At 38.7% G+C, this 14698-nt stretch overlaps 1 long non-coding RNA gene across 1 annotated transcript; it reads right to left on the reverse strand.

Annotated features, from left to right (window-relative positions):
• Positions 1-3497: 3497 nt before the first annotated feature.
• LOC141394394 (uncharacterized) lies at positions 3498-4750 on the reverse strand. Its single transcript, XR_012410397.1, has 2 exons — positions 4611-4750; positions 3498-4534 (listed from the first exon to the last, which is right to left on the reverse strand). It is a non-coding gene; the product is annotated as an uncharacterized lncRNA (long non-coding RNA).
• Positions 4751-14698: the final 9948 nt, after the last annotated feature.

The following is a 14698-nucleotide window of genomic DNA, read 5'->3' on the forward strand; positions in this document are numbered from 1 at the left end:
CGGGTATACGAACACTTAGGTATGTATGTCTTCTGGGTGCCGAGCTATGGATGCCTAAATTATTACGAATATAAACGAACGAAAGAACCTGTCCATTTTTGAAATTAAATATTTTGAGATTGTGTTTGTTTGAAAATACAAATATTTCGCATAGTATCCCAAAATACCATTTTGTGTCGTTTTATAAAATACCAAAACAAAAAATATTTTTAAAAATGTTCTGCTTCTACAGGAGAAGCCTACAATAAGCGTACATATTAAATATTTTCCATGGGATACCGTTTATATCATTTTCTAGTTATTACACATGCAGTTTAAAACTTTTTTGTAATTTATCTCAAGTAATTTTAGTATGCTGGGTTGTCTTTTGCATAGAAAAACAAGTAAGCAAAGCGTTAAGTTCGACCGGGCCGAACTTTTTATACCCTCCACCACAAATTTCAGCCATTTCGGTGGATTAATGTGACCACAACCTTCAAAAACCGAAATTCGGAAGGTACCGTTCTATGGGGGCTATATGATGGCGTGGACCTATACCTACAAATTTCTGGGAAAAAGTATTATAAGCCTAAAGAAGACTATATACCAAATTTCAGCCATCTCGGTGTGATAATGAGGCTAAAACCTTCAAAATATCGAAAATCGGGAGATATCGTATTATGGGGGTGTTAGGGTTCTACTGTAAACAATCAGAAACTAGGCATCATTGTTATTATACATACACACACACACACTTGCTACCCTCATGCTATACTCTTTCTCACTCAGTCAGTCTCTTTCAGTCATTCAGACAACACAGTCATTGTATTACACCACAAGTAGTAACACGCACATCAATTGTAACGTATTTTCAGTTTCCAGAATTAAACAGAATAAATCTTGCTTAAGTTTGTTAATTTATCAATAAGTCTTTTATTTACAACATAAAAGCACAACTAAACCTTTACTCAAACATAAGAGTACAACAACTGGCGACGAGGACGGTGAATAAGGAAGTAAATTCTTTAATTTCAATTCATCTACGCAAAAATCAACTGCACATAAAATGTCAAGCGAGAACATTGTGAAATTACTAGCTGAACAGCAAGCGGCTATGAATCTTCAAACGCAGTTACTGCAACAATTAACAAATCTACTTCAAGCACAGAGTTCTGGAAACACCAAAGATGCTACGACAGCACTTCAAAAGCAGCATTGATGGAATCTCTTTCACATTCCATGACAGACTTCGTTTATGAACCGGAAAGCGGATTAATTTTTCAAGCGTGGTACAATCGCTACCAACATGTCTTCGAAAAAGAAGCCCAATCTCTGGACGATCATGACAAAGTTGCGTTACTCTGGAGAAAGATGTCAAACAGTGTTCACGAAAGATTCAGGAACTACGTTCTTCCAAAGAATCCAACAGAAATGAGTCTCAAAGACACCCTGGAGAAACTTAACAAACTATTTGGTAAGGTAGAAACTCAAGTGTCTCAACGCTACAAGTGTTTGCAAATGAAAAAACTTGACGGAGAAGACTATAAGGAATACGCCGGTAGAGTTAACTTACAGTGCGAACTCTTCAAGCTAAATGAAATGCAAGTGGATCAATTCAAGTGTCTAATCTATGTCTTAGGTTTACAATCAAGCAAAGACAACGACATTCGCTTACGTTTACTCAAATTGCTAGACGAAGCAAAGGACTCCACAACTCTAGACACGCTTGTAGATGAAACTCAACGACTCATGGATTTGAAAACAGACAATACATTGATCGAGCATCAATCGCAATCAATATGCGCAGTCAAGAAATTCGCCAAGAACAACAACAAGCATTCCCATAAAATTCCTAAAACGCCCTGCTGGTTATGCGGAGACATGCATTACTCAAAATACTGTCCATTTAAAAATCATAAATGTCCAAAGTGTCAGCAGACAGGTCACAAGGATAACTTTTGCAAAAGCGCAAAACGAGGCAAGTCCACTACAGACAAAACTGCAGTCAAGTCGGACAAAACAAAATACAACGCCAACGCTGTATTCTCTTCAAAGCAACTCCAATTTCAACAATTGCGAAAATATACCACCGTGGAAATAAACAAGAAACAAGTCAAATTACAAATCGACACAGCATCCGATATTTCAATCATATCACGATCAACATGGGAATACATAGGTAAGCCTCACGTACACAAAACAAATGATACTGCAACAGACGTGAATTCCAACAGCATCAGCCTAATCGGAAAGTGTCAATGCAACACAACGGTATCAGACAAAACGCTAACTCTACAATGTTACGTCACGGAAATCGATAACTTAAACATAATGGGTATCGACTGGATACAAAGTTTTAACCTTTGGGACAAACCAATTTCAGCTTGGTGTCGCCAAATATCAAACGATGAATACATATCAAACCTGAGAAGCAAGTTCAAACCTGTTTTCGACAACAGCAGTCTTGGCCTTTGTACAAAAAACAAAGTGCATATTAAACTTCTTCCAGACGCAAAAGAAACATTCATTGCAAAACGCCCAGTACCATATGCCGTGAGAACAGAAATAGAAACAGAGCTAGATAGACTTGAAAAAGCAAATATCATCACACCAGTCAATTCTTCAAAATTTGCAGCGCCAATAGTCGTAAGTAGAAGGAACGGAAAAATTAGAATTTGTGCAGACTATTCCACGGGTCTCAACAATTCAATTGAACCAAATCAGTATCCTCTGCCCACTCCTGAAGAAATTCTCTCAGATTGTCACGATTGTATGATATTTAGTCATTTGGATCTCTCTGACGCATATCTACAAGTAGAAGTCGACGATCAAAGCAAAGACTTGCTAACTATTAATACTCACAAAGGGTTATACAGATTTAATCGCCTCACTCCAGGTATAAAATCAGCACCAGGATCCTTCCAGCGAATCATGGATGAGCTATGCACAGGCATCCAAGGAGCACGAGCGTACATAGACGACATAGTCTTGGCAAGTAGATCTCTTCACGATCACAAAACTAATCTCAATTTGTTATTACAGAAAATTCAAGATTACGGGTTCAAACTCAAATTCGAAAAATGTCAATTTTTCAAACCATCAATCAAGTATCTAGGTCAAATCATAGATAAAAATGGCATACGACCTGATCCAGATAAAATTCTTGCAATACAGAACCTGAAGGTCCCTGTGTTATGTGTGCGTGTTGGCTGTTTGATTTAGCTGCCTACTAGCTCACGACCTCTCCTCGGGCTATGGGGTCTCAACCCGCTAGACCAAACTCGCACACCAACATTGAACTGAGGGTACTATTGTCCGCTAATATTCACTGCCATCTACTCCACATAAAGAAAAAACGTCTATCACAGGGATCTTGATGTTTACACCCGCACTGGCCCACCCGTCCTTAGTCCAACTTGTCCACCATCATAGCTTCATTGAACCCCTCTCACCACACACTTTACCTCATACACTCACCTCATCGCATCGCCCCTGTACACAAAAATATTAGCAACACATTATTTATACTAAACAATCATATACATTTAACATTTTATTATTACAGTATATATATTTTTTTTTTTTTTTTGTTTTTGTATATATATATATATATATATTTCCAGTTTTACAATTATTTTTTTTTGGAAAAACTAGAGAATAATACCTAAATTAAAAAAAAAATGAAGGCCCACTTTATCGAGTAATTCCTTTGGATTCACCTTCTTCCTTAGCTCTGTTCAGGCACCCACTAATGGCGCGACAACACAAATATTTATCCTACACACCCGTTAAAGAGCTCTTTTACCAGTGTCTTTTGGGCCGCTAATTAATACGCGGCGATATACCAAATTTTAAAACAAAAGCCAAGGTACAAAGAAAAAACCTAATGGTCACTCTCTCAGCCTAATCCAAACCGAAACTAGGTATCATTCCCTTTACAATATATAAAGTTAATTTAACCTAATTACACCTATAGTATCGATATTGTACATGAATTTTTTTCCTATGCTATTCTTTTATGCAAGTAGTGTTAGATATCCTTTTATATTTCCTTTTTTTTTTTCTTTTTATATATTTTTTTTAGCCAAAGAAATGATTGTTCAACCCCTCGACTTCTATGGTTCTCTGCAGCCGCACTTTGAACCGCTAATGACACGTAACACATAAGACAGACATACAAGGTACAATACAGGTTTACCTGCTATTACACAAAGAGTGGTCTGGTATAATTAGTTCCTTTATAATTTTGTTTTACTTTAGGCACACCCAGGCAAGCACATATAAATCTTTTGGAATGTCTTATTGACCCTTTTGGTTTTGTCAGCGAATTTCTTCCTCCAACCGGGACGAATTCCTTATAAAAAAAATCGTCTAGAAATGGATTTGGGCTGCTACCACTCAATCGTTCGCTCTGAGGAGACTGCTCACGGGATCAATATTTATTGTCACCAGCTCTACGCCTCGCCACAGAAACACCAGCAACCACCGGAAATCAATAAAAGTGCACTGGCCTCCCAAAATGTTCTGAGGCCAGTGCTCCTGTTTGTACCAATTTCTAAAAAAAAACACAACAGCACACAAACACAATGTTTTTAACATAACCAAACACACAACAGTTTATTTATACTCACAATAAATAGTTATACACTTAATCAAATTCAGCTTGTATTGACTTTATTTTATTCTTTACGGCTACACACTCGCCTATGTTACGTCTAGATTTCAAATGACTATTTTTCCTTTTTCTGGGCTTATATACCCCCTGCTTCTATCCCGCCAAACGCAAAAGTTTTCCCGGTCAAAACATTTTCTTTTTAGATTCACGTATTTCTTTTCATTTATTTGTTTACACTGTCATCTTTTATGTTTTTCTCTTATTCGCCACCATCGTTGGTAACTCGTAACCTTCTCGTTATCGATTTGACTTGTTCCAGTTATCGATCATCCGATCAGTCGTCTAACATTTTGTACTTCTCTTAAGGTACAAACACAATGACTTCTGTTGCTTGCTTCACGCTCCATTTCTAGTAAATGAATAAAGAGCAGGTACTACCTAATGCCCATGTTATTTTGGATCTCTTTATTCCTTTCCCCAAATTCAGGCTTGGATAAGCATGAGTTTCTCATTGTGTTCTCGCGTTTATCCTTTGATTGCTACATTAGATTCATGGACTTGATTCTGTGCATATTACCCCCATCAGAATTACATTCCTGATATACCTATGATTAGTTATATTTGGACTGTGTTCCTTTTATATCTCCTCCTTCCCATATTTATCCTATGCGTACGCTCCAGTTTACGCCCTCCTACTGTCGCACGCATTTCATTGAGGTCGCCTGACCAGCTGATCCCACACCTCCAAAGCTCGTAGTCCCTTTTTATTCAACTCTGGTCATAACTTCCATTTCAATCTATAATACCCCTACGTGTTCTCATCTTATCTGCTAACACGCTATTTAACATACTCAACATATTTTGCAGGCGCTATTAGAATACTAGAAACAGCTTAATCTTATTTCTCCTAGAATCATCATTGAATCTTTTATACATTCCTGCAACACCGGCCTGCACAACCTCCTTACTATCAATCTTAACCATCAAATGGGAAGACACACCGTATCCACATGTTTGTCATACCTAGTACATATTTCACTGAACGATAATATTACATACTATCGCCACTACAATGCGGATCGCCGGTACACCATATCAAAAGCTCTAGACTACCTTCTCTTGTAGAGCTTACCGTCCCCCTCTTCACAACATGTTTTGGTTTGTCTGCTGCTTCTTTGGCCGTTTGCCTCATGGCCTGCAACAAAACTTCGGTTTCGCCGAGGAATCAAAGGAGGAACCGATGTGCATGGCCAGGTAGACCTTGACACGTGGGGAACTCCCACTCCCTGACCGTCTCATGCCGGGCCAAATAATTGGAGGCTTCAGGTAAGTGTAGGGTGTTTGGTTACGTCTATTATAATTTCATTCATTTTTCTTTTAGTATTTTCACCGTGATATGCATTAGTCTGCCAGCATAGTGGGTCGCATTCAAGATGAGTGAATCCTTCTGCTGATCAGGTTTCTCTCCAACTATCAACGATGACGTAAATCTTCGAAGTTCCTGTTATGGAGTTTGCGTATCTTTTCCCTACAGACTCTAGGTAAATTTAATGTGTGTGATGTTCTGTCCCATTTGTACCAATTTTTGGTTATCTAATTCTTTATGTACTTTGGATAAACAATACCAGAATTTACGCACTTTAAGATAAATATTTTAAGTGATTTTAAAATGAGAACTGTGTGATCGACATTTGTTCGTTGGTTTATTCACAATATGTGTAAGGGTAGAAATACCTAAGTACGAACACGATAAAATGTTTTCGCCTTGAGTGATTAATGTTTGTTAATGGCTAGTACGCTGATGTTCCGTAGAGGATACAACCAGCGTACCTATAATTTATGGTCTCTTGTTCTATATAAACATCAGAGTTTCAACCTGAAAGAATGTTACTACTTGCATGTACATTTGTAGCATATGTATGGAAAGGGTATGTAACGTGTGGGATGAAGGCATTAGGTCGTCAGGGTTTTCTAAGTGATCAAAAAAAATGACGCATAAGTGTTACTTGGCACCACGTGTGAATGTGCAGACCTTACTCGAAAGTAATAGAAAAATGTTTTCATAGAAATGAATCTTCGGAAAACCCAACAATAACAAGTGTCGTTACAAAGCTACTGGATAGGAATGACCTAGGGGTGATATAGCTCAATGTACGACAGGGATAACTAAATCTTAAATATTTAAATGATTGATAGAATATTAAAAGTTTAACGTTCATGCTTGGTTTTCGTTTGGTATTAATTTATTCTCGATGAGACAAGTTTTGAATTTAATCTTGCTATAGAAAGTATCATGACCTAATGGTTTCAGCCACGATTCATTTACAAAGTTCTCAGTGATACATATTTAGGCCTTCAGTAGTTCGTTGAGATATATAAACCCACATTATTTCAAATGTCTATTTCATAGTGTATACGTAAAATAAATCGAAGCTATAAATCGATTGGATTTTGTTTGACGTATACGCTATGGAACTGACATTCTGGATTAAGGGGCTTTTATATGTCTACACGTAGTTTAAGTCTGTTTTTGGTCACATCACTTATTCCATTTAATTGACAAATGGTATTTTTGGTGTTTGTAACAGATGGTTTTTGTTTCTCACAGACAAACGGCTTTAATTTTCCTAATATCTATATTTAGAATATCCGTCGTATATTCTAACGTTTAAAATAAAGCTCCTCATACAGATACGAACATTTTGTTATTGTGTTGGTTTTGAAACACAAGCACTTTGATAGTTTGCCAACATAATCTTCAGTCTGATTTTATAAAATTTAGGTAAATTAATTAGTATAAACACGGATAAGCTAATTATGAGCACACACATTCATAATTTTCACGAGAATCGAGTTCGATTATTCTCCAGTTGCTACACAAGCATCTACAATTCTAATATCAAATTTTCTCAATCAATGTTGGTTTGTTTGGTTGTCTTGTGTAATGGACAAAACAGGTGTATTGAAAATACAGCCCTAGCTTCAAATTAAAATTATATCGAGGGGACAAGATTAATCTATCTTTATCTATTTTGAACCAAATATGTGGATATTAATATAAATTTATGTATATAGTGCAAATATCATAACGTTTTGGGACTGCCACGGACCCTCAAAAAGAAAATATTTTACACATTTCCTTTGAACTGTTCTTAAAAAAAATTTTTCTTTTGTTCCCCAAAATATAAAAAAAAAGAATACAGGCCACACGTTTTGTGGGAACGACTATACGGAAAAGAATTAAATAGCGAATGAATACATATTGATACGCTGTGCAGATATTTATATATATTGGCCTGTTCCCGTACTTTATAAAGTGGTAAAAGTCGTAAACGATTTTCATATACATTTTGTGTACGGGAACGCAAAATGTGTAAAAATGGTAAAAATTGTAAAAACTTTCTAGTTCTGGAACAGAGCTTATATATATTTTTTTGGTATAACAGACATATTTTCTGATATATTTTGGTTCAAGCTCAAATATGTATATTTTACTTTTTTTTTTTTTTTTCATCAAACTAGAAGACTTCACCACCCCGTAAAAGCTTATTCACCTTTTAAGGTCCTTAGCGTGACAGTTACCCATTGGGTTTCCTTGCAAGTCTTCTAAGGCATACATATTATTGCCTATAGGCTTTAGTATGCGGCATTTTATAAACTTTCTGGCGAATTTCGCATTGAAATTTTTCCTGAAGTCACTCAAAACGTAATTCCTTTTAAATACTTCTTGTCCCGGGGAAAAGGTAACCATACGTGCACGAGCATTGTATCGTTTGGCACTCTGTTCGTAAGCCTGGTGCATATTTTGTTTTATTTTGTTGCGAATAAATTCTAATCTATCCGTTCTATTTAGTTGACATATCTCATGATCGGTCATTGATCGCAACTTTTGGGCAAGCTTGTAGTCCGCTCCGTGGGTATACATATTATATCCAAAAAGAGCGAAAAATGGGGTGACACCTGTAGCACTGTGAACGGATGTTCTGAGGGCACACTCTATTTCCGTTAGGTACAAGTCCCAATCACGATGGTCATTCTCGAGGTATGCTCTTATGGCTGCCAGCACGGATTGGTTTACCCTTTCCGATGCATTGGACTGCGGAGCATATGGCGCTGTTTGGAGGTGGTTGATACCGTAGGTTTCAATCATTTCCTTGAACACCTTCGATACAAACTGGGCCCCATTGTCGCTATGGATTATCTCGGGTACCCCAAACTTCCGAAAGATGTCTTCTACCAAAAATTTTACTACATTGGAAGCGGTTGCCTCCCGCATGGCTTTCAAAAAGGTAAATTTGCTAAAGTGGTCTACAACAATGAGTATACAAGAATTTCCACTTTTTGACCGCGGGTACTTTCCCAAAAAGTCTATGTATAACTTTTGGAATGGCCGTTGAGTGATGACTTCATTCCCTATTGTTGGTTGTGTGCCTTCATTTGTGGGCTTTGTTTCTTTACACACTGTGCAGCTAGAGACATATTTTCGTACTTGGGATGCCATTTGCGGCCAATAGTACTTTTCCCTTAAGCGATGTAAAGTTTTAGAAATGCCTCCATGGGCAGACGTGTTTCTGTCGTGGGCCTGTTCAATTAATGCGTGCGTAAGTGTGCCTGGGACCCATAACTTCCACTGAAATTCTTGGGTATCTGGATCATACGATGTATGTCCTTTTTTGAACACCATGTTACCAACGATCTTTAGATCTGGTAAGCTTTCCTGATTTTTCTCCACAATACCTCTAAGTTCCTGATATTCCTCACTTTCAAACTCATTTGTCTCGAATTCCAGGACTTGGTGAATGTCTAATTCATCTGCTGCAGGCAATCGCGAAAGCATGTCGGCGACCACATTGTCTTTCCCCTTCCTGTGTTCAATTTTGAAATTGTAACCTTGGAGCTGCAATGACCAACGAGCTAATCGACCCGTTAGGTCTTTTAGGTTCATTAACCATTGTAGACTCGCATGGTCAGTGATCACGGTGAACTCCATTAATTCAACGTACGGGCGGAATTTCTTTATAGCCATCACTGCTGCGAGGCACTCTTTTTCCGTGACACTATAATTGCGTTGACATTTATTGAGCTTTTGTGAATAGAATGCTATCGGATGCTCTCCCCTTTCGCTGTTTAACTGAAATAGGACTGCCCCGATTCCATATTCAGAGGCGTCGCATTGAATATAGAAAGGTTTGGAGAATTCTGCATGACGCAACACAGGCGCAGAAGTTAAGGCATTTTTGAGTTTTTCGAATGCATCTCTCGCTTGCTCATTGATGGTGAATTTGGTGCCCTTTTTTAATGTATCAGTGAGCGGAGCCGATATAGTCGCGAAGTCTTTTATAAACCTTCGGTACCATCCGGCCGTACCGAGGAAACTTCGCACTTCTCTCGCGCTCTTTGGAATTTTTATTTTCTTGATCGCTTCGATCTTTTCGGGGTCCGTACGTAAAACTCCCTCACCTATTATAAAGCCTAGGTATTTCAGCTGCTGAAAGCAGAACTGCGACTTTTTCAACCCTATTGTCAAGTTCGCTTTACTTAAACACTCGGCCACCTCTCTCAATAGACGAAGATGCTCGTCGAAATCACCCGATATGATTAACAGGTCGTCCAAGTACACAAAGACATTCTCCTTGAGTCTTTGGGGAATGACTTTGTCCATCAGACGGCATAGTCTCTGTGCGGCATTGCACAAGCCAAACGGCATCACGCGGAATTGGTACAATGGGCGACCTGGAACCGTAAAGGCGGTGTACGATTTGCTTTCTTCGTCCATTTCGATTTGCCAAAACGCGTATTTAAGGTCCACACTGCTAATATAGTAAGTTTCGTCTATCCGACTTAAAATTCCCTCTATATTCTGCAGTGGGTATGCGTCTTTTATGGTGAGTTTGTTCAGCTTACGTGCATCAAGACAGAAACGATTCTTCCCGGGCTTTCGCACAATGGTTGTGCGATTGCTCCAGGGGCTCTCGCTCTCCTCAATGACTTTAAGTGCCAACATATTATCGACCTCTTGGTACGTTATTGCTTGCACTGCGGGGGACATAGGGTAATGACGGTCTTTCACTGGCTCGGCTCCGTCGATCAATTTAATGGTGTGCTTTTCTACTGTTGTGCACCCCAACCCATCTTTTTCAAATGTTTTAAAACTCTCTATAACTTCATTTAAGCGTTTGATTTGGTCTGGCGATAACTTATGAGGATTGAGCTTATTATTTTCTCCCTGTTCTGTCATATCTTTAGTGACTTTTTCCATGTCTACTTCGGCCACACCCACAACTGCTGGAGCTAAGTTGAACAAACGCCAAAAGTCGATGCCTAGATATAACTGTTGCTCCAAGTCTGGGCATAAGAACAACATCATCTCTTTCTCTTCACGTTGGTAATTTACTAAAACTTTTATTTTTCCGAGGACACGATAATGGTTTCCGCTAGCGGTGGTTACCCTACTCGCCATGGGTATGATGGGGATTTCCAATTCTTGGACTACCTCCCTGCAGTTCTTGCCCAAAAGGCTTACCGAGGCCCCAGTGTCTAAAAGACCTTCGATTGTCCTCCCATGAATATCAATTTTAGTGAAAACTCTAGGATCGTTTGTAATTTTAGACACTTTCGAAATAGAATCGATCAAGTGGCGTTTTTGTTGGCGCCACTGTTTAGCCTTTTGTCTCAATTTCCTTATTTTATTGGGGACAGTATTCGCTTCTGAGTTGAAAATTCTTTCCCTTACTCTCTCGTAATTCTCCTTTCTTTGTTCCAATGGAATGTAATGCCTAATATCTGGAATAAAATTTTGAATATTGATGTCAGCCTTATCCTTTTCTACCTTATCGCTATTATCCTTAACTAAGACCTTAACTATCTTATCTACTATTGGCTGTTGCCTACAGGGTTCTCCGAGGGACGTGTCTCCCCTGTCTTCTCCACGCCCCTCTTTTGGTTTCCCTGTTGACATACGGGACATTTGGGAAGGGTTGTGTCAGGCTTTCCGCACCTGTAACAAAAAAGTTTTCTAAACTCCGCTGGGCAATCCATGAAGATATGCCCATTTTCGCGGCAATTCCAACAGATAATAGTAGCTTTTTGAGGACGCTGAACTCGCAGAGCCGACAAATTGGCCTCTATGTCTCTTGAAATTTCGTCGTCGATAGATTCTAAGTCTTGGTCGTATAACTCATGAACTTGTCTTATGGGTCTTTGCGGAATGGACGTGGGTCGAACTTCCCGTCTGGGAAAATTACGTTCAGCCTCGATACACTCTATACGCAACTCTTCTACGGAGGATATTGTCATTTGATAGACGTGACGTTTTATGTCGTCTCTGATGTTACCTTTTAAAATCTTAATTATTTCGTATTCTTGAATCGGTTGCATCAATCGGGAACGCAATATCCCCATCTCGTGGAAGTAATTGTTTACCGGTTCGTTGTGCCTCTGTTTCCTCTCTAACAATTCTCTGAGAACATCAAATTTTGATTGGGGAGTCTGGTATTGGCTCACTAGGGCATGCTTTAACGTTTCCCAATCAGTGCCGAGATTGTTTCGACGATACAGCCAATACCACTCTCGAGCTTGGCCGGAAACTAGGAAGGAAAAATCTCTCAAAACTTCCTCCCATGGAATATTGTATTGGGCTCTCATCAATTCTAGCCGATAAATAAAATCGTTAATTCTGAGATCCTTAGGATCTCCACTAAAATTCAAACCCAACTTATCCACCCTTATTCTTAGCGGTTCAACATTCGTGGTTATAGCAGAAACCCTACATTGGCTCGTAGTAGGTGCTTCAGCCGCACTTGGGTTTCGGCTGTTAGGGCGTGTATCCTGATTTAGGCTATTACCTACATGATCATTTCTTATCCCAAAGCTTGAGTTAGGCTCTTGGATAATTGTATCTTGCTTTGGCGTATCAACTGACTGCTTGCGCACGACCTCTGAGAGTTCCTTCATGCCTTTAGACAACACATCTATCATATTTTTGACCTCAGCTATTTCATTGTGAACTATTTTCCTGATCTGTTCGGTATTTTTATCAGCATTTGTCGCTGGGTTCGAATTAGTATTAGCAACGGGTACATTTTGGTTTGACGGGACTGTCATCTGCTTGCGAACAACCTCAGATAGATCATTCATGCCTTTAGCCAGTGTGTCGATCATACTTCTTACCTCGGAAACCTCGTTGTGTACCATATTTTTGACCTGTTCTGCGAGAGATCTTTGAACGATCGCCGCTTCATCTTGGACTAACTCCCTAACATCAGTTGGTAATGCTTCCCCTGATTCCTGGCTTGGTGGCTGATTGCCGTTTGCGGGAACATTCCCATTGTTCATAATGGTACTTGCCATATCAATAAATTGAAACCCATTCATATTGCGATTAGTTTCGTATATCTGCTCTTGCTGACCTATTCTTCTCTGTTTGCTTTGCCCAGGAAAATACACCGACCTATTAATATCAAATGATTCTGGTCTACCTCTTTTGATTTTCTGCGACCGGGTATAATGACTCATGACCATAGAATCTATATAAGAAAAATTCGCTTCCGTTCTGTCCTACCTTGACATAGAATACTAAACTTGATATAATTGATTTTTTTTTTTTTTTTTTTAGCAGTGTACGTTACACATAATAACACATATATAAGATAATACAAGTATACAGATTTAAGTTATTTTACTATGATACGACAAACATAAATTTTAGTGGGGGCTTTGCTCTATATTTTCAGAAGGGTATATGATTAACGTGTGGTATTTATTTTATTGATTTAGTTCAGTAGTTTACACAGTGCTCTCCAAGGAGACATTTTGACGTTTTCCTAATCAACTTTACACAATTTCCCATACTAGAACGCATCGTCCTCAAGGACCTTTACCATTCTCCAATCAAGTTTTGTATGGAGGAGCTAAAGGCTCATTATGCATTCAGCACTACACTTCCCCAATTATATCCTGGAACAGTGGCTGTTTTCATAATTGAGGACCCAGTCGCACGTCTACGTATATACGCTGTTACAAAAAATCTTTGAAATACAAAAAAAAATGCTTAGACTAACCAACACACTCGTTATCCAATATGGACTATTCGGGTTATTGCTTACGTCTGTATGTTAGTTGGAGGCAACATCCGCCATCACCTGCTTAGATAACATATTGCACTTCATTCTTAGTCACCTACCAGTATGGGTGCAACACAATATCACAATTAGCCAGAATTATTGCGAATCGTTCCCTTTGGATCTATTGCTAACTCTAATGTGTTATTGTCTTGTGCGTTGATGTTACTGCACAGAGTCCTTAGTCTAATACACAGTTCATATTTGACGTTATGGAAACGCCATTTTAGAGTGTACATTAGATATTTCTCTTCTTCTTTTTAGTTTGGGCGCCATCTCTGTTATGTGTGCGTGTTGGCTGTTTGATTTAGCTGCCTACTAGCTCACGACCTCTCCTCGGGCTATGGGGTCTCAACCCGCTAGACCAAACTCGCACACCAACATTGAACTGAGGGTACTATTGTCCGCTAATATTCACTGCCATCTACTCCACATAAAGAAAAAACGTCTATCACAGGGATCTTGATGTTTACACCCGCACTGGCCCACCCGTCCTTAGTCCAACTTGTCCACCATCATAGCTTCATTGAACCCCTCTCACCACACACTTTACCTCATACACTCACCTCATCGCATCGCCCCTGTACACAAAAATATTAGCAACACATTATTTATACTAAACAATCATATACATTTAACATTTTATTATTACAGTATATATATTTTTTTTTTTGTTTTTGTATATATATATATATATTTCCAGTTTTACAATTATTTTTTTTTTTTGGAAAAACTAGAGAATAATACCTAAATTAAAAAAAAAATGAAGGCCCACTTTATCGAGTAATTCCTTTGGATTCACCTTCTTCCTTAGCTCTGTTCAGGCACCCACTAATGGCGCGACAACACAAATATTTATCCTACACACCCGTTAAAGAGCTCTTTTACCAGTGTCTTTTGGACCGCTAATTAATACGCGGCGATATACCAAATTTTAAAACAAAAGCCAAGGTACAAAGAAAAAACCTAATGGTCACTCTCTCAG

The sequence above is a fragment of the Musca autumnalis genome, unplaced genomic scaffold, assembly GCF_047663935.1.
Source record: "Musca autumnalis isolate F117 unplaced genomic scaffold, ASM4766393v1 scaffold_2, whole genome shotgun sequence".
Classification (NCBI taxonomy): Eukaryota; Metazoa; Arthropoda; class Insecta; order Diptera; family Muscidae; genus Musca; species Musca autumnalis.